Source organism: Sarcophilus harrisii, chromosome 1 (genome assembly GCF_902635505.1).
Source record: "Sarcophilus harrisii chromosome 1, mSarHar1.11, whole genome shotgun sequence".
NCBI lineage: Eukaryota > Metazoa > Chordata > Mammalia > Dasyuromorphia > Dasyuridae > Sarcophilus > Sarcophilus harrisii.
The window spans coordinates 366,813,423-366,834,801 of record NC_045426.1 but is presented as its reverse complement, the minus strand read 5'-3'; positions in this window follow the sequence as shown (position 1 = coordinate 366,834,801).

Sequence of the window (21,379 nt, the reverse complement as noted above, 5' to 3'; positions counted from 1 at the left end):
TGCTTTATAATATAGTTTTACATCAGGTACAACTAGGCTACCTTCATTAGATTTTTTTTTTTCATTAGTTCCCTTGAAATTCTTGACCTTTTTTTCTTCCATATGAATTTTGTTGTTATTTTTTCTAGGTAATGGAGCAGCTTTTGTCTTTGAGTTTATCTTTGCATCATCAAGACAGTCTGGAGAGTAACACGTTTTCCCACTCTAGTAACCCCTTGTTCTTAAATGGAAGAAGTAGTGTTAGCTTCACCCATTATCAAACTGGAGATTTGCACCAGTCACTGATGAGATGACTCCTGTCAGTGGTATAGCTTACAACTTGTCCATGGCTTCTTGTTCTCAGTGGCTTTTGCCTATAATCCACTAGAAATGTTCTATGGGGTGGAGAGAATGGGTATCTAACTATAAGGGTCACTTCTTTAGACTTATTGATACTGTGTTGTGTACTAATGGAATGCATGGGCTATCTAATTATCCCTCCATTTCACTAGATGACCAACCCATCTTTTTTTTTTTTTATTATAGCTTTTTATTGACAAAACATATGCATGGGTAATTTTTCAACATTGACACTTGCAAAAACTTCTGTTCCAACTTTTTCCCTCCTTCCCCCCACTCCCTCTCCTAGATGGCAGGTAATCCCATACATGTTAAATATGTTAAAATATATGTTAAATACAACATATGTATACATATTTATATAGTTGTCTTGCTACACAAGAAAAATCGGATTTAGATAGAAGGTAAAAATAACCTGGGAAGAAAAACAAATGCAAGCAAACAATAACAGAAAGAGTGTTAATACTATGTTGTGGTCCACACTCATTTCCTAGTGTTCTTTTGCTGAGTGTAGCTGGTCCTGTTCATTACTAATCAATTGAAACTGATTTCAACCCATCTTTTTTGATGGTCTTATAACTCTTTGATATCCATTTATTTTTAATAGTACTTTATTTTTTATTAAAGCTTTTTATTTACAAAACATATTCATGGGTAATTTTTCAACATTGACCCTTGCAAAACCTTGTGTTCCAATTTTTTCTCTCCTTTCTCCCACCCCCTCCCCTAGATGGTGAGTAATCCAATACATGTTAAATATGTTAAAATGTATGTTAAATCCAATATATGTATACATATTTACACAGTTATCTTCCTATACAAGAAAAATTGGATCAAGAAGGAAAAAACTGAGAAAGAAAACAAAATGCAAGCAAACAACAGAATGAGTGAAAATGCTGTGTTGTGGTCCACACTCAGTTCCACAGTCCTCTCTCTGGGTATAGATGGCTCTCTTCAGCACAAGTCCATTGGAACTGGTCTGAAAGAGCCACGTTGGAAAGAGCCATGTTCATCTGATATACATTTATACCATTTACCCTGTACAGTTTTTTTCATTGATGATTCCAATGCATCCACCATATATCTTTCTGTTGGCCTTTGGGTGATGTGCAATTTGAATTTTTAAGAGACTAGTATTATTTGATTTATGATCTAATAGCATGACTAAAGAATATTGGTATTATAAAAGATGGACCTTTCATACTAATAGACTAATGATCTACTCATTCTATAGTTTGGGATAGTTTCTGTGGACAGCAGCATAACAAATTCTTTTATCTATTTCCTCCTTTTAGTATTAATACTTTAAATAGACTGGGTTGGAATTATTTTATTCACATACCCTATCTTCTCCTTTTTTGTTATAACTTGATACTGATTTTGGCCTTTGCTCTAAGAAGTCAATGTTTCATAGACAGCTAATTGGAAAATTAGCCCTGCATCAATAACTAGTCATTTCCTATATGTTAAAATTAATTGAATTTCATTTGAAGTTATATAATGTGATGCTTAATCAGTCCATTGCTTCTCGTCACTTTTTTTCTTTTCCTTCATTGCTTCTTTTCTGTTTTCCCTTCTTTCTATATCCTTGTGATTTTACTTCATAATAATTTCAGACTATGCCATATCCCCTCCCATGTGAGTGAAACCTTCCTTTGTAACAACAAAACAATTAACCCCCCCCCCCCAACAATTCAGAAAACTAAGTCAGGCAACATAATGTGCATCAGATAGCATATTACACAACTTTCCATGCCTGTAACAACTAACACATAATGTGCATCAGAAGCATATTATACAACTTCCCATGCCTATAACCCCCTGCCTCTCTAAGAAAAGAATAGTGGTGAATTTCCTCATCTCTATTCTAGGGCCAAGCTTGGACATTATACAGTATTCACCTTTGTGAGATTGTTCTTTCTATTTACATTGTTGTAGTGATTATATATATTGATTTTCTAATTCATCTCACTTCTCTTTGAATCAGTTCACAGAAATCTTTACTTTTTCTAAATTCTTCATATACTCTTCATTTTTTATGGCTCAATAATACTCCATTGCATTCATGTGCCATAATTTCCTTAACCATTCCCCAAATGATTAACCCTTCCCTCTTAGTTTCTCAGTTCTTTGTTGCCACAAAAAGTACCTTATAAATGGGACATTTCCTTGTGCCTTTGTCTGCCTTGTGGTCTGACTTTTGAAAAAAAAATAGCTGTGGTAGATATAAGTGTAAGGCTTCTGTAGAGTCTATAAATCCTGAACATTATTTGTTTCTTGCTCTTGAGCTTTATGTTCCAACATAATTTTTTAACTGTCTTCAACTTTTACATTGAGGTTACTGAGTATCAAAGTGTATGTTGATATAATTTAGACTTCTTCTCACAGGATTTAAAAACAAATCAACAATAGGAAATTCTTGGTGAGGAAGAAGTAAAATAGGCAGTCACATGAGTTATGATTTGACTGGCATAGGTGGAAAGAAAGGGGTGGTTCTTCATTGTTCCTACACCCTTCACACTGAAACATGATATTCCATCATAAATAGTTCTTGCTTGGTTAAAAAATTAACTTGTGTTAAAATGAAATACTTGGGAATGGAATAACAAAAATAATAGTTGACTTTAATTTAGTACTTCATAGTTTATAAAATTCTTTATAAACATCTTATCTGAAACCCTACTGAAAGCTATTTTCGAATAGATAAATAGTCAAAACAAACACTCTCAAGTTTGCAAATTTTTAATAATCATATGAAAAATGCTCCAAATCACAAATAACAAGAATAATTTAAATCAAAACAATTCTGAAGTTTCACTTCACACCCTTCAAATTGTGAAAGATGACAAAATATAGAAGTCGATATTGGAGGGCTATGCAAAGAACTGGAAATGAAGTAGGAACTCATTGATTAGGGAATATCTAAATAAATAAATAAGCAAATCCATTTTCTTATCCCTCTCCAAGGGAACATGGATGCATGGAATATTATTCTGTATTACTAAACATGTTTATGATAAACAAATATGATGAACACAGAATCATGGGAAAATCTATGTAAACTGATAGAGTAAAATAAGCACACTCAAATGGACATATACATATATATACACACACAAAAAACGATTATAGCAATGTAAATAAAAGAGCAACAAAAATTTTTTAAATAGTGGATGTTACAAAATTAAAAAGAACAAACATATCTCAAAAGGAGAGATATTAGAAGACATTTCTCCACTGCATATATAGATGTATGAAATACCCCAAATTGGCATTTTGTACATATTTTAAGACTTCAAATGTTTTGATCAATTTTACTAATTTTTGTCCTTTTCATTTTCTAATATTAAATATATATATGCATGACAAGATTGTATATTGTCACTTTATTTACTTAACTTATATTCAGAGTATATCATGAGATATACTCCAAGCTGGATGAATTCAATGCTGGAATTGAGGTTGTCAGGAGAAAAAGCAATAATCTCATACAGACAATACCACTCTGATGCCAGAAAGTAGAGTTAAAAAGCTCTTTATAAAGGTGAAAGAGGAGCAGGTAAAAGTCGGATTGAAGCTTAATATTAAAAAACCAAAACAAAATAAAAAAACTAAGATATTGGTAACTGGTCTCATGACTTTCTGGCTAATAGACGGAGAAGAAATGAAAGTAGTATCAGATTGTATATCTTTGAGCTAAAAGATCACTACAGATGGCCATTGGTACCATGACATTAAAAGAAACTCCTTGGAAGAAAAGCTATAGATAGTATACAAAAAAGAGATATCACCTTGCTGACAAAGCTCCATATAGTCAAAGCTATGCTTTTTTTCAGTGGCAATGTATGGCTGTGAGATTTGAACTATAAGGAAAGCTGAGTGCCACAAAATTGACACTTTTGAGTTGTTCTGGAGACGACTTTTGAGAGTCCTTTAAGGAGTAAGAAGATCAAATCTGTCAACACTTAAAGAAATTAATTTAGGCTTTCACCAGAAGGTCAAATATGGAAGCTGAAGCTTAGAATCTTTGGCCACAATGAGAAGATAGGACTCCTTGGAAGAACCCGGAGGTTGGGGGAAATGGGAAAAGGGGATGATAGAGGATGAAATAGAGCTTGGAACAAACATGAGCTTGGACAGACTTTGGGAGATAGAAGAGGCTAGAAGGGCTTGGTGCACGGTGGTCAATGGGGTCACAAAGAGTTGGGCATGACTGTACAATAACAAAATGGCTCTCTTGGAAGGGAAAAGGGAAGAATGTTGGAGGAAATTTTGATGGTGTAAAAATTAAGACATTATTAAGAATTTATCATTAAAAAACCTACCAAATAGATAGTATGTGGTCTCCAAACCAGCTCTAGCAAAAACCGGATCAAGTTCTTTCACTTCACAAATACATTTTAAAAATCATCCAGCAATTCATGGGTTGCCAGTAAATTCAGTACCAGCATTCTGAGCATGGCCAGAGATTAGCCAGAACCATGTAGTCTGCAAGGCTCTGGATTTGGAGGCAGCAAGCACAGAGGGCTTCCAGTGAAAACCCCATGTTGGTCAGAAACCCACATCAGAGACCTTGGAAGCCCCAGGGAGTGTCAGCACCAATGTAGGAGCAGAGCAAGCACTCTTTAGACCAGGATACTCCCAGCACCTTGTCCAGAGATGGCATAGAGCTCCCTAGTGCTCTGAATTTCAAAGATCCAGAGGATACAACCACAGAGGATCTCCGCTGACCTAGGATGAGACTTCTGCAGGGTTGACCACTTTAACCAAAGGCACAGCATGGAGAGAGTATACAGCAGGGGGAGTAGAGTCCAGCTCTAGTAAAAAGCCCCATTTCAGGAGCTAAAATGGAGAGATGAGTAAATCAAAGAGAATTCCAAACAATATCAAAAACTGTTTCAGAACTAGAGATATGACAAAAGAAATTAAGTAGCTTGGAACTCTAGTCTGTGTGTGTGTGTGTGTGTGTGTGTGTGTGTGTGTTTGTATTAGTGTATAAATTCACAGATGTTGGTTTTTTTTTTTGTTTTTTGTTTTTTGTTTTTGGTATCTTCCTCTTCCTGTATCCAAGTATCATTGAAAGTAAATGAACAACTCCATTCCAACCATCCCTCCTTAGGGAGAAAAAATAATAATCCTATTTTTTGTTAGTATCTCTGGGCTGTATATTTATATAGATGGAAATAGTTGGTATTTTGTATCACGTATTCATAACTTCTGCCACCATGTATGTGGCTTATGTTACTGTGTATCTGATTGTGTTGCTCACAAGTATGAATGTATTATACATTGATGCTCTCTTCCCACTCAATACAATGGCTTTTATTTCTTTGTCACCTATTATATAGCTTTATAAATGATTTTTTAAAAATAATTTTTTTCATTGACCGTTCGCCTGACTGGAATGCTTTCCCTCCTTATCGCTATCACCTAGATTTCTGGACTTCCTTCAAATGTCAGCTAAAGTCTCATTCTGCAAGAAGTCTTTCTTAATCATCCTTTATTTTAGTGTTTTCCCTCTGGGAACATCCCTAATTTATCCTGTCTGTATTCGTATTGTTGTTTGCATGTTGTCATACCCATTAGACTGTGAACTCCTTCAGAGTAGTAAATGCCTTTTGCTTTTCTTTGAAACCCAGCTCTTAGCATAGAATCCGGTACATAGTAGGTTTGTAATAAAAGCTTATTGATTGACTTAAAAAAAAAAGTGGTATGAAATGGAGATTTAGCTTTGTATGCAATCCTCTTTGTGTTTTCTGTGTGCAAATAAAAATGCTAATGTTTTGAATATAATAAGAAAAATACAAAATAATCTAAAAAAAAAGTGATGAACCTTTTGTATATAGCAGACTCTCTGAAAATAAGAATAGATGAGACAGAAATAAATTCATGAGACAAGAAGAAATAGTTGAACAAAATCAAGACTGAAATTTAGAAGATGACCTGGGAAACAGGTCAAAGACATTCATTGAAGAATTATTGGACTCTCCAAAAACTGTGACAGAAAAAATGTTCAAAATCTTGTGAAATACTTGGTGATTATATTAATACCCCCATTTTATATTATGGCGAAATTAAATCTCAGAGAGATTACATGATGAGTATCAGAGACAGAATTTAAATTCTTGTTTTCTAAGTGCAAATCTAGTACTCTTTCTATCTCATAGTCCACAGATGCCACATTAAGCCATTATCCTTCATTAAAATTGCATCAGGAATATGTTTATTGGATCTAGTCTTTTCCCTATGACAGGATAACTGAAAGCAGATTTTTACTATAGAACCAGAAAAGAACTCAAAGGATTCCCAGGAATAATTGGCAAAAGGCAGGATTCTGTAAGAGGAGGTTATGTATATGTCTTAGTTTTATGGAAAAGTTGGTGTTGGATATGCTCAGGACAAACTTCAACAAATTAAGTGTTGCTGAAATTAAGGTTTCCTTCCCAGGACTAAGTTCCCCATCTTGTGGTCCAGAGAAATTTTACACCCTGCTATTAATTCCTAGATTTGACAGGCAACAATGGCACCCTAGTGTTTGATGAGTGGAAAAGTTCCATACTAGAAGTCAGGAGGCTCAAAAATGCACTGGGCCATCTAGCTGCTTTAGCCTTAATTGTTTTCTATTTGTTAGGCACTGTGATTTTGTTGTTGTGTTTGGTTGTTTGTTTGTTTTGGCTTTTTTTTTTGTTTCTCTTTTTTTTTTTTTTTCTTTCTCAATGATATTTTATTTTTCCAAACACAAAGACAGTTTTCAACATTAATTTTTGTAAGATTTTATGTTCCAAATTTTTTCCCCTTCCCTTATCTCCTTACTCCCCAAGACAGCAAGCAATCTGATATAGTTAAATATGTGTGATCCTTTTAAACATATTTCCATATTTGTCGTGTTGAGGCACTGTATTAAGCACAAAGAAATGCAAAACCCAGTTTCTGTCTCTCAAGTTGTTCATGGCTGTGAAGGAGAAAACATGTAAACAACTATGTACAAACAAACCACAATATGTTGAGGGTTGTTTCAGAAGGAAGGCACTAAGATTAAAGAGACCTGGAAAGGCTTCTTGGATATGGGAGATTTTTAGGTGAGACTTTTAAAAAAATCAGGGAAGCTAGGAGGTAGAGATGAAGAGGAGAGCAATCAAGGAATGGAATAAACAAGCAGAGATGAGTGTCATAGAAAGGAAATCCAGGGCCATTGGAACACAGAGTACAGACAACACGAAGAAGAGTAAGTTATAAAAAGACTAGAAAGGTGGGGAGAGGGCAGTTTATGAAGGAGTTTGAAAGACAAACAGAGGATTTGATATTTGATCTTAGAGGAAATATAGAGTTTGAAAAGGGGGTGATATGATTGGACCTTTGCTTTATGAAAATCAGTTTGGTAGCTGAGTAGTTGGATAGTTAGGAACAGAGAGAAATTTGAGTCCAGGAGACCAAGTGGCAGGCATTAGTTCAGGTACTAAATGAGAAGGTCCTACACAAGGGTAATAAGAGTGCCAAAGGAGAGAAGTTGGCATATAGAAGAGATGTCATGAAGGTAAAAATGACAGCACTTGACTATTGGTTGGATAGCTGAGCGGTTGAAACTTTGTCTCTTAGTTGGTTGCTTATATTCAGAGCATTGATTTTTTGAACCAAAGATCAAATCAATATTAAATTTGAAGAAATGATAATAATGAAAATATATTTCATGCAATTGAGAAAACTCTGACCTGACCTATTTAAAAAAATTATTTATTCTTGAAAAAGTATGATGTAAACAAAAAAATGGATGTTGATATAGACTATCACCAATTCCTATGGAAAATTAGTTGATATCTATCCATTACCATAATTAGGAGATTAAAAAGGTCTAGAAAACACTTTAGATAGCAAACATTAGATTTTCTTGATAAATAGAGATAAAGCAGTCAAGAGCAACACTGAGTTTAGAATGTAGGCTTATTTGTAAAAATCTTACAGAGGAAAATGGTACAAAATTATTATCAATTTTGCTTCAGAAAACAGCAAAAAAAAATTTTATAGAAAAGTTGTAGAGACCCAATTATGCCAGATCATATTAATGATACTTAAGAATGAAATTTGATGGAGGGAAACAAGAAAAGATGTAAAATATCTGTGAATCTGTAAAGAATTCTATAACAAAATTGTCTCCATCAGTTCTAATGGAATAAATCTATTGGGACTCTATCATGATAGTTTCTAATAGTTCCTAATGCACTATAGTAGAAGTAGAAATGTATCCACATAGATATAACCATCATCCTTATGGATCTTTTGTCCATGCCTTTCCGCAAATTTTCCAAAGGGATCCACCCATGAACCCAGAGGGGTTCCTTCTTGTCTTCACATAATGAGGTTATCAATGGGACACCGACACTGTCAGTCACCTGTGTGCCTTGATCTCTCCACAAAACTAGACTATCTTCTTTTTCACTCACATATTTCTTTGCTATACTTTATTCTATTTCTCCTGCAGAATTCCTTGTTTTATTATGTTGTATTATCACCCTTTGGGTGATTCTTAATTTCATTTTCTTGGAGAGTGCCATGTTCTGTAACTTGGAGCTATATAATAATGAAAAGAAAATATTGATATTAAAAAAATGGGCTTTTGTGTGAGATTAAAAAAAAAAACTTTATAATTTTCTAAAAGCAATCCAGCCTGCTTTCTTCCTCTTATTCAATTTTAGTAAGTAGGTGCTATTATTATCCCCAGTTTTACATCCAAGAAAACTGAGGCACTTAGAGTTAAGTGACTTGCCCAGCCTAATAAGTGTCTGAGGCCATAATTGAACTCGTGTTTTTCTGACTCCGGGGCCCCTCTATGAACTGTCCTTGCTTATTCTTGTTATAAGATCCATTTTCTTGTCCAATCACAAATTTCTCTTTATTCTGTAAAAGAAACATGGTAAAAGATATCAGAGTGCATAATAATTGCTTATTCTTTGATTGATTGCTTTATAATTCTCTGGTACCTCTTACTTTGAGGTCTTTTGGGGAAAATTGGATCATTTGCTTGTCTGAGTCAAGGAAGAGGGCCATAGGTTAATTTATTCAAGTCAATTTTAGGCTCAAAGAATCCATGAAACACCAAATTATGTGCAAACCCAGTTCAACTTAGCCTAAAATTGAAAATGGTCTTCATTGTTAGTAGTTAGTGGCTCACTTCATTTAGGGTTGGTTCCTTATGGGAGCTCTGGACTGTATAGAGAAAAGAGTAATGGTGAAAAAGTACATCAGATTCAAGGAAAAGGTCCCAACCAAGCCTTTCCTTTTGTTTTTTGTCTACATCACCAATACCATCCAATTAGCTCAACTTTATTTTGGATCATTAGTTATTTTGAAATTAGCAAAAGTAGTGGGGCAAGAGGAGAGAAGCTGAACATTTGCCTAGAGTGCTCAACATTTTCAGCCAACTACAGAGATCCACATTATAACCAATCAACAGATATTTTAAAAACACATATAACAAGTCACTTAAACCTTTCAGCCTTGGTTTCCTTATCTGTCAAATGGAGCTGACAGTAGCATCTACCTCCTAGAAATGGTGTGTAATTCTCAACCTGGGTTCAGAATCCAGGGACATCTCACACTAGTCTATATGACTAGTCTGATGTTAAATAAAATAAATAGCCAAAATGAAAAGAAAATTAATTAGTTAACATGTTAAGGAAGACTGTTTAGGCTGGAAGGAACTGTCCCTTCTTAGAATATAGGTTGGATTTTTAATGCCTTTTTAAGGTACACAGCCAATAAGTAATATTCTGTGGTAAATCAGGAGAATATGAGAAAACCTTTCACAGGAGAGAGACAAGTTAGAGGAAGGGGAAATCATGCACAGAAGAAAAGGGGAGTGTTTGGAATTTATTATCTGAATGAGAAAACATTCCTGTTTTAGGGGCAGGAAAGAAGAGATGACCAGAATCTTGTACTTCAGTTAAAGAAATGCATATTTTAAGACATTAGGGTTGAGGTAACCACTAAGAAAAAGGATGCAGGTCTCTCTTATCTAAAGACAATAAATAATTTTTTATTAGTAGATAAAACTATCTGCTCTACTGTGTCCTTATATAGTTTGTTATATTTTATTTCTAATTTAGGATCAAATGAATATATAATATATGCAAAGGACTTTGCAAACCCTAAAAGCAATATAAATGCTAGTTGTTATTATGGTCTAGCTTTTAATAGGTACCATGGAGAATAAAGTACTCATCTTCCACAAATTTTTATCTCAAATAATTAAGAAATAAAGGGGGGCTCAACTGCATGGTACTGACTATGAGTATAATATCTATCTTGAAAATGAAAACAAATTAACATTGTGTTTTGAGGCTAAAAGTTTATGACTTCCCTTGTATCATGACAACAACAAAATTCTGCGTGATCCTCAAGGCAGTTGCATGGGAAAGGCCCATGTAAAACTTTAGGCACCACAGAAATGTCTTTTTGTTGACATGTAGCAGTACATGCTTAATCAGTTTTGGAATCGAATTGCATTTGTCCCTTCAGGGCAAACATAGCAGGGTTATGTATTTAGTTGTCTCAGTGCAATTATCACAATGTCCAGTAGAGGACGACCTAACTCTTTTTTTTAAATCAGAAAAAATTTAACTGGGAGTTTAGTTAGTTTCCAGATAAGTGGCGAATGTGGAGGTAATACAGTGAATGAATGAGTCTTTTTGTGGGGTGGGCTTAGTAAATGGGTGAACTCCTTTTTGCAATATATTCATATTCTCTTTAGGGTATTCCAGCTCTAGGTCAAATAGTTGGAAAGGTTTTCTTGCTTTGTGCTCTGTGCAAAGAATTTTGGAGGATTTTGGCTTAGGGTGGAGAAGATGGTTTAAAAATATTTTTTCTGAGAAATATATATATATATTTATATATATAGACATATATACATACACACATATACACATACATGTATATATGTATGTGTATATCTGTGTTTACACACATAAAATGTTGAATAATTTTCCAGCTGCGTTTGGCTCTTTGTGACCCCATTTAACATTTTTTTTTGGCAAGGATAACTGAAGTAGTTTGCCATTTCTTTCTCCAGCTCATTTTACAGTTGAGGAACTGAGGCAAACAGAATTAAGTGGCTTGCCCAAGGTCACACATGTAGTAAGTGTCTGAGGCCAAATTTGAATTCAGGAAGATGCCTTCCTGATTCCCAAGTGCTTTATCTTCTGAATCACCTGGCTGCCATGTGTATGTCTTTATACATATATATTTATATAAACATAAAAATAAGATGAAATATATGTATGTAGGAATATCTATATGCATATGTATAGAACATACATATGTATGTGTATGTATATGGGTTTTTCCCCAGAGTGTTCCCAATACTGTGGAAATCGCAAGTCATATCTAAGATTTTTGCAGACACATAGGAATCGGGATAGGATCTAGACCTCTTAATTTATATAATGTATATAGGCAACTCCAAAACAGATGGACACTTGCTCTTAAAATGTATGGTTTTAGAGAATTTCCAGGGGCAACTGAGACTTTCCAGGGACCATATAGACAGGAAATGCCACTAGTGGGTCTTGAACCCAGGTTCTCTCTGATTCCAAGGGTCTGCTCTTTATCTACTATGCTAGCATGTTTTTTTTTAATTGTAGCTTTTTATTCACAGAACATATCCATGGGTAATTTTTCAACATTATCCCTTGTAATCACTTCTGTTCCAGCTTTTCCTTTCCCTCCCTCCACCCCCTCCTCTAGATGGCAGGCAATCTCATACATGTTAAACATGTTAAAGTATATCTTAAATAGTGTACACAGCTAGGATGTTCCTAGAGTATATACAATGAAATTTATTTTATCAACACTTAAACAATTTTACACTCATAGCTATGACTCTTATCTCTACCACCCCCTTACTATATTATCAGTTATCAAGTTTTGTCAATTGTCCTTTTGCTTCATCTCTGCCATCTTTCTCCTTGCAACTGAGTTACTACTCTAGTTTAGACTCTCATTACCTCTTACCTAGACTATTATAATAGCCTACTAATTAGTCTCTTTGCTTTCTTTTAGCCTTCACCCTTTTCCCCACTGCTCATCATTCTCTACAGTGGTCAAAATATTATTTCTAAAGTACAAATCTGTTGGGATCACTCCCTCCGTCCAGTCTTCATTGACTCCCTTTTGCTTGTAGGACAAATATGAACTCCTCTGCTTTTCATGATCTTTATTAAGTTTGCTTTCCAGACTTATTTCACTGTTGTCCCCTCCATGAATACTGTGTTACAGACAAGCTGTCCTATTTGCTGTTACCACCTCTATGTTTTTCCGGAGACATCTCATGTCTGAAATACTCTCTAAAGTCTTTTAGAATTCTTCCTTCCTTCAAGACTCACTTGAGGTGCTGACAGCGATAGGAAGTCTTCTTGACTTCTTTGGCTGTTAGTAGACTCTGCAGATTAATTTGCATCTACTTATTTGTGCATATATTGTATTTCCCAGTAGGTTATAAGACCCTTGAAGGAAGAAACTGTTGCATTATTGTCTGTGTGTCCCCCCCAACCTTGAACAGTGTATTGTGCATGTGATACACTTAGTAAATAGCTATTAAATTAAATCAGGGTTTTCAGTCTTTATCCTCCACCTGTCCAGAAATCAAACTAAACCAAATCAAACCAAAACCTTATTTTTTATTATTCCCCTGCACAAATGGAATGTCTGACAGTATGATTTGGGTGCACCAGGTATACCTTCTCCCCTGATCACCAATTATGCCTCATCAGAGGAGGGCTGCTAGCATAAGGATGTGGAGGGGCTAGAATGCCACCACTCTTGATTTAAGCACTGTATTCCCTAGGTTTCTCTTTTAAAATACAAATACTTCTTAAAAGAAACACATACTAAGTTTCCAACAGCTGAGCATAAAATTAATTTATTAATTTTGGGGGCTGTCTTTCCTGAGAAGACTTTGAGAGGAAGGCTCAAGGGCACAAGGAAAATACTTAGTGAAGTGGATACAGAAAGGGCAGGTAGTACAAGGGTGCTGTATAATTGAATAAACATTGAGTAAGTGTTTATCATATATAGGGCCCTAGGAGAGATATTTAATTTAAACAAAACATTGTCCCTGCCTTCATATATCTTAAATTGTAATAGGAAGTTAAGACACCAATCATACTAGACATGATGCAAAATATTACATGAGAAACCCATTAGGAAAGTTCATAGTAAAATGTTAAATGAGGAATCAAGGGGAAGGTAAAATTCCCAGTGAGAGAATCATAGAGAATTGGAAGGGACCATAGAGATAGATCACCTAGTCCTCAATACTTTTCTTTCCCTTTATTTTACAGATTAGGACCCTGAAGTATTAGCAAAATCAGGCTGTGAACCCAAGTGGCCTGACAAATAAGCATTCATTCCCCACCCTACGCTGCCTATCCTAGGATCAGGAGTTTCCTGGAGGAAGTGGCGTTTTGATAGGGTTTTAATGGCTATATAGGAAGAGAATTCCAGTCCCCTAAGGGAAGAGTCTGAGCCAGGGCATGAAGCCTGATAGCTGGGTTGCTGTGGCAGTAGAGTAGAAAGGTCTGAGGGCATAGGGAACCCTCCTCTTAGGTAGAGGGCCTCGCCAGCCATCCCTTTATTTGTCAACAGAGTGCAATCTGGACTCCTACTTTTTTTTTTTAATTAAATTAAAAAAAAAGCCTGGCAGGCTTTCTTGCCCCTTCTTCCCTTCACCCTCTCATTTCAACTTCCTTTTATAGGTTGTTTCCCCCAATAGAAAGTAGGGACTGTCTTTCTTTTTGCTAATAATAATAATAGCTAACATTCACATAGCACTTATTTTGTGCCAGGAACTGTGCTAAATGCTTCATAATTATTATCTTATTTGATACTCACAACATTCCTGGGAAGGAGGTGCTTTACTTATCCCAATTTTACAGTTGAAGAAACTCACTCAGAAGTTAAATGCCTTATCCAGAGACATATACTAATGAGTGTCTGAGGGTGGATCTGGAGTCAGGATCTGTATTTGTATTCTCAAAGCTTAGCCCAAGTACCTTGCAAGTACTAAGTGCTTAATAAATGCTGAAAAAATACTTATCTTGAAATCAGGAGAACTATGTTCAAACTCTATTTATGTTTTTGAGTCTCTGTATGATCATAAGGAAGTAAATTCTGAATGTCAGTTTTCTCATCAGTAAAATGAAGATTCAATCATTTAAATAAGTTTTTATCAAGTACTTGAAATTATGCTAGACAATGAAAGAACAAAGATAAAAGTATATTGATTCTGGATTATCAGTACTCCAAAGAATGGTAGGGGATTTGGAGGGAGAGACAAAACTATGGATATACATGCTTCTCTTGATTCTGCTTCCTTCCAAGCTACTAGTGCTCACCCCCTAAAATCTTTTTATACTATTTGTATGTATGTATGTATATGCATGTATGGTTTTAGAGAATTTCCAGGGGCAACTGAGACTTTCCAGGGACCATATAGACAGGAAATGCCACGAGTGGGTCTTTCTTTTTGCTAATAATAATAATAGCTAACATTCATATAGCACTTATTTTGTGCCAGGAACTGTGCTAAATGCTTCATAATTATTGTCTTATTTGATACTCACAACATTCCTGGGAAGGAGGTGCTTTACTTATCCCAATTTTACAGTTGAAGAAACTCACTCAGAAGTTAAGTATGTATGTATTTGTATGTACATACATACATACAAATAGTATAAAAAGATTTTAGGGGGTGAGCACTAGCAGCTTGGAAGGAAGCAGAATCAGTTTCCTAAGTAGGTGATGATACTTGAGCTAATTTTTAAAAGAAGCTGGGAAATGTAAGGAGGGCATTCCAGAAATGCAAAGTCACAGAGATAAGATGAAGAACCATGTGTGAGGAAGAGCATGGAAATCAGTTTGGGTGGAATGGAGAGTCAATCAAGGAGTCAATAGCACATTTTCAATGAACCTGAAAAGGGAGGTTGGAGCCAGGTTATGAAGGACTTCAAAAGTCAAATTGGTCAATTTGCAAGAGATGAGGGAACTATTGGAAAAGAGCATGGGAAAGACATGATTAGACCTTGTGGTTTAGGGACTGGGGCAGTTGTATGGAGACTGTATTGGAGAGGAGAGAAACTGAAGACAAGGGCATTAAATAGAAGCTATTGTAATAGTCCAGTGGGGATGGGAATCAGGATCTGAATGAAAGTAGGGATCCCAGCTTGAGTGGAGAGAAACAAATGGATGTAGGTTATACTATGAAGGTAGATCAGACAAAACTTAGCAACTAAATTAGTTGAAGGGTGACTCCCAGTTTATAAATCTAGATAAGTGGAAAGATCTCAGAGGAGATAGGGATGTTAGGAGGAGGTGATGGTGGCGATAAGGAGAGGAGAAGATGAGTTCCATTTTAGAAATGCTGAGTTTGAGATACTACAGAAAAGCCAAGTAGGCATATCTAACAAATGGTTGGTGATGGGGGACTGGTATTCAGGAGAGAGACTTGGGCTGGACAGAGAGATCTGGAAGTCATCTGATGCAGATGTCATAAAGACAGAGCATGTAGAAAGAGAAGAGAAGAGGGTCTATGTATGAAAAAGCCTTGGAGTATATGAATGTAATAGGGCATGGATAAGCGCAATGAATTAGTAAAGGAGACCAGGAGGGAGTGTCCACACAGGTAGGAGGAAAAGCATGAGAATTGTATCATAAAACACAAGGAGAAGTGAATGTGTCTGGGAGAAAGGGGTGGGCAGCAGTATCAAGTGCTATAGAGAGGTCAAAAAGTATGAGGGCTGAGAAAAGTCCTTAAGATTTTGCAATAAAGAGATCATGGACAGCCTTGGAGGGTGCAATTTCTGTTGAGTAATGAAAATGGAAGCCAGATTGCAAACAGCTGAGAAGTGCGTAGGAGGTGACAAAGTGGAGGCAATGAGCGTAGATAGCTTTTTTTTCCCTAGGAGTTTGGCTATAAAAGAAAGGAAAGACAGAGGACCATAACTTGAAGGCATGGCAGGATCAAATGAAAGGTTGAGTTTTTTTGTTATTGTTTGTTTATTATTGGTTTTTTTGGTAAGGATACAAAATATTCAAGTATGTTTTTAGATAGCAAGAAAGGAGCTAGTAGATAATGAAAGATTGAAAATTAGGGTGAATGAGGGGATCATAGAAGGGGTAAGCTCTCGGTGAAAATGGGGGTGATGGGGATGAGTCCATAGGGATTACAACTAGCAATACTGGATTACAATATTAAACACAACAAACTGGCAGGCCGGGCCATGTGTTTTTTTCATTATTGATGGGAGGAGAGAGTGGAGGATGATTTTGAGGTGGGTTGAAATGTGGAGGTAAGGAAAAAAGGAGACAATTTCTAAATTATAGTACTGCTTTAAGGACTGAGTGAGATAATGCACATGAAAGTTCTTTATAAACCTTGAAGCCATAAAGCTATATAAACATAGGCTATTATTGTTATTGCTTCGATATTTGGAGTTCATGAAATCCCTGAGAAAATATAGGCTATCATCTGTTGTGGATTCTTGTTTTTCCCCTAACCACAGTTCAATAAAAATATTTGTATGTTATAACTCAGGCTCTCATTTGTTTCAGTTTTTGAGGAAGGGGATGGACTTTTTTTTTTTAAACTAGAGGCCACACACTTACTTGTGTTCTTGGTCTGTTTCTAGCAGTTCATCCGTGTTAAACATTTCCGTTTTATATACACACACTTACATACCCACGTATAGGCCCATGCATGTGTAGATAAATGTATGTCATAAAGACAGAGCATGTAGAAAGAGAAGAGAAGAGGGTCTATGGATGAAAAAGCCTTGAAATAATGCCTATGTATACACACAATGCCTGCAACTCTATGGGTATATATAATATATACTATATACATGCACATGCATAGACACAACCCTCCTCCATTTTATGGCTAAATTCCTAGAATAAATTCATCTACAATTGTAGATTATTGCTTCCTCTTCCTCATTTCCCACTTATTTTTCAATTCCTCCTAATTTGGCTTCTAAGCCCATTATCCTATTGAAACTCCTTTTCCCAAGGCTACTCCTCCAAGATATCCCTCATTTTCTTGAATTTTGACATTACTTTCTCTGGGTTCTTTTCTAGTCTGCCTATTCCTTCCTGGCCTCCTTTATTTAATGGCCCTGTATCCCTCGAAATGTTTCTTGTTCTCTGTATGATTGTCCTCCAAGAATGTATCCTGGGCCCTTCTCTTATGTTTTCTACAATATCCACCTCTTCCATGAAGGTTTCCCCATACTGCATGTAACTCATAGGGATCAATCTTTCTTTGAGCTCCTAAAACCCTATTGTCTGTCCCACTCATTTGGTATTTATTATCCTGTTTTGTTGATTATCTTGTTGATTTTTGTGGAATACCTTCTTTCCTCAATTAGAGGAAATTCCTTGAGGGCAGCAGTTACCATGCTTTGAAAAATTTAAGAACTCTGATCAACATAATGATTCACTCTAGCTCCAAAGGACTGATGATGAAGCATGCTGCCCATCTCCAGACAAGGGATAGACCCAGAGTATGGGTCAAGACATATTTTTTGGACATGGCCAGTGGAGGAATTTGTTTTTCTAGACTATACTCATTTGTAATAAGGCTCTTTCTTATCCCTCAGTGGTGATAGGGAGAGGAAAAGAAACAAAATATATTTTTGCTTATTGAAAAAAGTTTAATTTTAAAAAGAAGAAAAAAATTATTGTAGAAAATTATTTTGTAAAGTTTAAGAGTTCCATATTGAATTTTGTTTTCCCTACCCTAGCACAAGTGCTTTTTCCTGAGTAGAAACTCCAAAGGACTTTGATGATTTATTGATTATTGAGAAGGGTAGCTTGTTAAACTATTTTCAGTTCCAAATATAGAAATATCATAGCATAGATTGGTTGATGTGATTAACCTGGTATTGGTAGGCATTCTGGTTTGCATTTTGTATAGATTGAGGATACTGGGTGACTGGCACCTTTGGGGATGGTAAGGTAGTATTGAAAATCCACTTCACAATTTCCCCTCCTTGATTAGGCTCCCACCAGAAATTGATAGATCCTTTCTTTTCCTAAAGAGAGACTTTCAGTAAAGGGAGAAAATTTTCCATAGAATTCCTGTTTCCTCCCTCCTCCCCTCACTGTGAGGGACCAGATGATAGCAGAGCAAGGCCTGTGGAGCAAAACATGATGTCAGCTTCTCACTCAGCTAGCCAGCCAGCCAGCCAGGCCCCCTCCCCTGTCCTCCTCCTCCTGGCAGTTCTTTTAGCTATTTTCCCATTAACCCTTTCAAGAGATAGTTTAGCAGAGGGAACCCCTCTGGGATTGATTGCAGAGATGCTGCCAGGGTGATTGAGGAAGATGTGCCAAGAATGCCCCTTGTGCCTGGCACATGGCTGGGCACAGAGTGCATGCTCAATAAGAATCAATCAGACAACAAGGATTATTAAGCTGTATGTGCCATGTGCCCAGTCCTGTACACGGCACTGTGGAGGAACCAAGTAGAGAAAGCAAGGGTATGTAATCTAAGAGTTTAGAAGCTAGTTCAGGAGATCTCCACATTTATCTGCCAAAATGTAAAAGGGTTTTCTTTAATTGGTGAAAGCCTCAACTTTGGAATTCTATCACTTGATAGTCAGGGGGATAGCACCAAGCAGATACCTCCTGAGAAGGCAGAGGTGATAGACTTTATTAGAGCAAAGGAAGGAGTTGGAAGAATAACAGGAGACTGGATTGTTGAAGAATGACTGGAAATAACAGGAATAACAGGAAAGCAAGAAGAGTTTAAACTTGATACCAGAGCCAGAAGTGTCAATTTGCTACCTGTCAAATGCCTTAAAAGAGCATTAAATCAATTCCTCCCTTTCCCCTTTGGAGGGACAATTTACTTGTCTAGGGTTACAGCTAGTAAATGAGACTGGATTTGAACTTAGGACCTCCTGACTTCTGGGCAGGTGCTTTGTCCATTGTACCACCTGGCTGTGCCCAAATCAACTTTTATAGACAAATTCAGTGAGCAGGAAGAGACCTTGGGAACCATTCCATGGGAGAAAAAGAGAGAGAGACAAAGATACACAGACACACACACACACACACACACACACACACACAGACTGAGACAGAAGCATAGACACACAGAGACACAGACACAGACACACAGAAACAGAGACACAAACACACATTGAGAGAGAGAGAGAATGGAGAGAGAGATGGAGATAGAGACAGACACATACACAGAGAGGGGGAGGGAAAGAGAAAAATAGAGAGTGAGGGAGGGAAAGAGAGGAAGAAAGAGACACACACACACACCCACAGAGAAACAAAGAGAGACAGGGAGGGAGGGAGAGAGACAGAGAGAGACAGAGAGAAAGACACACCCACCCACAAAGAGAGACACACAAGAAAGAGAAAAGGGGGGAAGGGAGAGAAAGGGAGGGAAAGAGAGAAAGAAAGAGAAACAGAGAGACACACACAGAGACAGAGAGAGAGAAAGAGAGAGAGAGATGAAGAGACAGGGAGGGAGGGAGAGAGACAGAGAGAGAAAGAGAGAAAGAAAGAGAGAAAGAGAGAGACAGGCAGACAGATAGACAAAGAGACAGGGAGGGAGAGAGAGAGAGACAGAGACAGAGACAGAGAGAGACTCAGAGACGGAGAGAGACACACAGAGAGAAAATCAGGTACATCAAGAGCACAGAGGTTGGGGAGTACTCCTAGGGGAGGAAACACAGTGAAGCCAGGGAGAAGACCACCTAGAGTGTGGCCTCTTGGGGGAAGAAGCATGTCATCCGGTAGGTTCCTATTTGATTTTTGCTAACTAGATGCTAAAGTAAGTTGCTTGTACTTACTGAAAGAGTACAAAGGCTGTCAGTATTCTCAAAATTCCAATACCCTGCTATCTGGTCCTGGTTAATATTCTAGCACACTAGGTGATAAGGAGTCATTATGGATTTCTAAGCAAGGGAGTGAGTAAATGAATAAAAATGTTATTTCACTTATAGAATAGTAGCCCCTTTGGGCTAGGTTTGTTCATCTAACTTTTATATACCTCACTCTTTGCCCAGTGCTTTTCACTAAGTAGATCTTAACATATATTAACTGAATTGAAGTAGTATTATTTTAGACTGCTTTATCTGGTTGGTGATGGCTTCATGGAGGAGGTGGAACATAGCTGGGCCTTGAATAGTGCGTGATTATTCACATGTTGATTGACTGACATTGATCACCTCATGATACAGGGCACACACTGGTGCTGATTTACAGACAAGGGCAGGCCCACCCCACAGGGGTGATCAGTCATTAAGTGACATTCTTCAGGCTAGTCTGCCTACATTGTTAGTCAATGAAACATGACAGCCTATTGACATGATGTTAAGAAAAAAAAAATTTTTTTTTATGGACTCAAGGCCTCTTTTCAGCCATTTAGCTTGTTTAGTCCAATCCAGAGCAAGCTTCCAGTCCCCTGCCTTATCCATCTCGAAGATTTACACTGTCACTTTTGTTCAAGACATGCTCTGGATCCTTTCCAGAATACCTTCTCTCTCCCAAAGGATAACATATCATCCAGAGGGAAGAAGTGGGAGTTACTTGTCTGACTCAGCCTTCCCAGGCCAGTGACACTGGTCTTGATTTCTTATAGCCTCGGTTTCAGCTACCACCCATTTAGGATTAGCATGTCACAGTGTTCCTAACTTACCCTGTGGATGCTTCTTCGAACACTGATGAGACAGCCTAGTCAGTCAATTTCACCTCATTGGTAAATAATTGAGACTGAATAGTTCTTATCTACAAAGAATAGGTAGAGCTGAACTTGGGGCAAGGCTTTATTTGAATACAGTAACATCTCATTATAAAATCAAGTCATAGATTTAGAGTTGGAAGAAAGCCTAGAGACCATCTGGTATGATCCCCTCATTTTACAGATGAGAAAATGGAGAGAGAGGTGACCTGCAGAATAGCTAAATAGTTGTTTCCTCCAAACTCCCCTAATTTTAAAGCCTCAAATGAAAGGAATGATATACTTAGATATAGAATA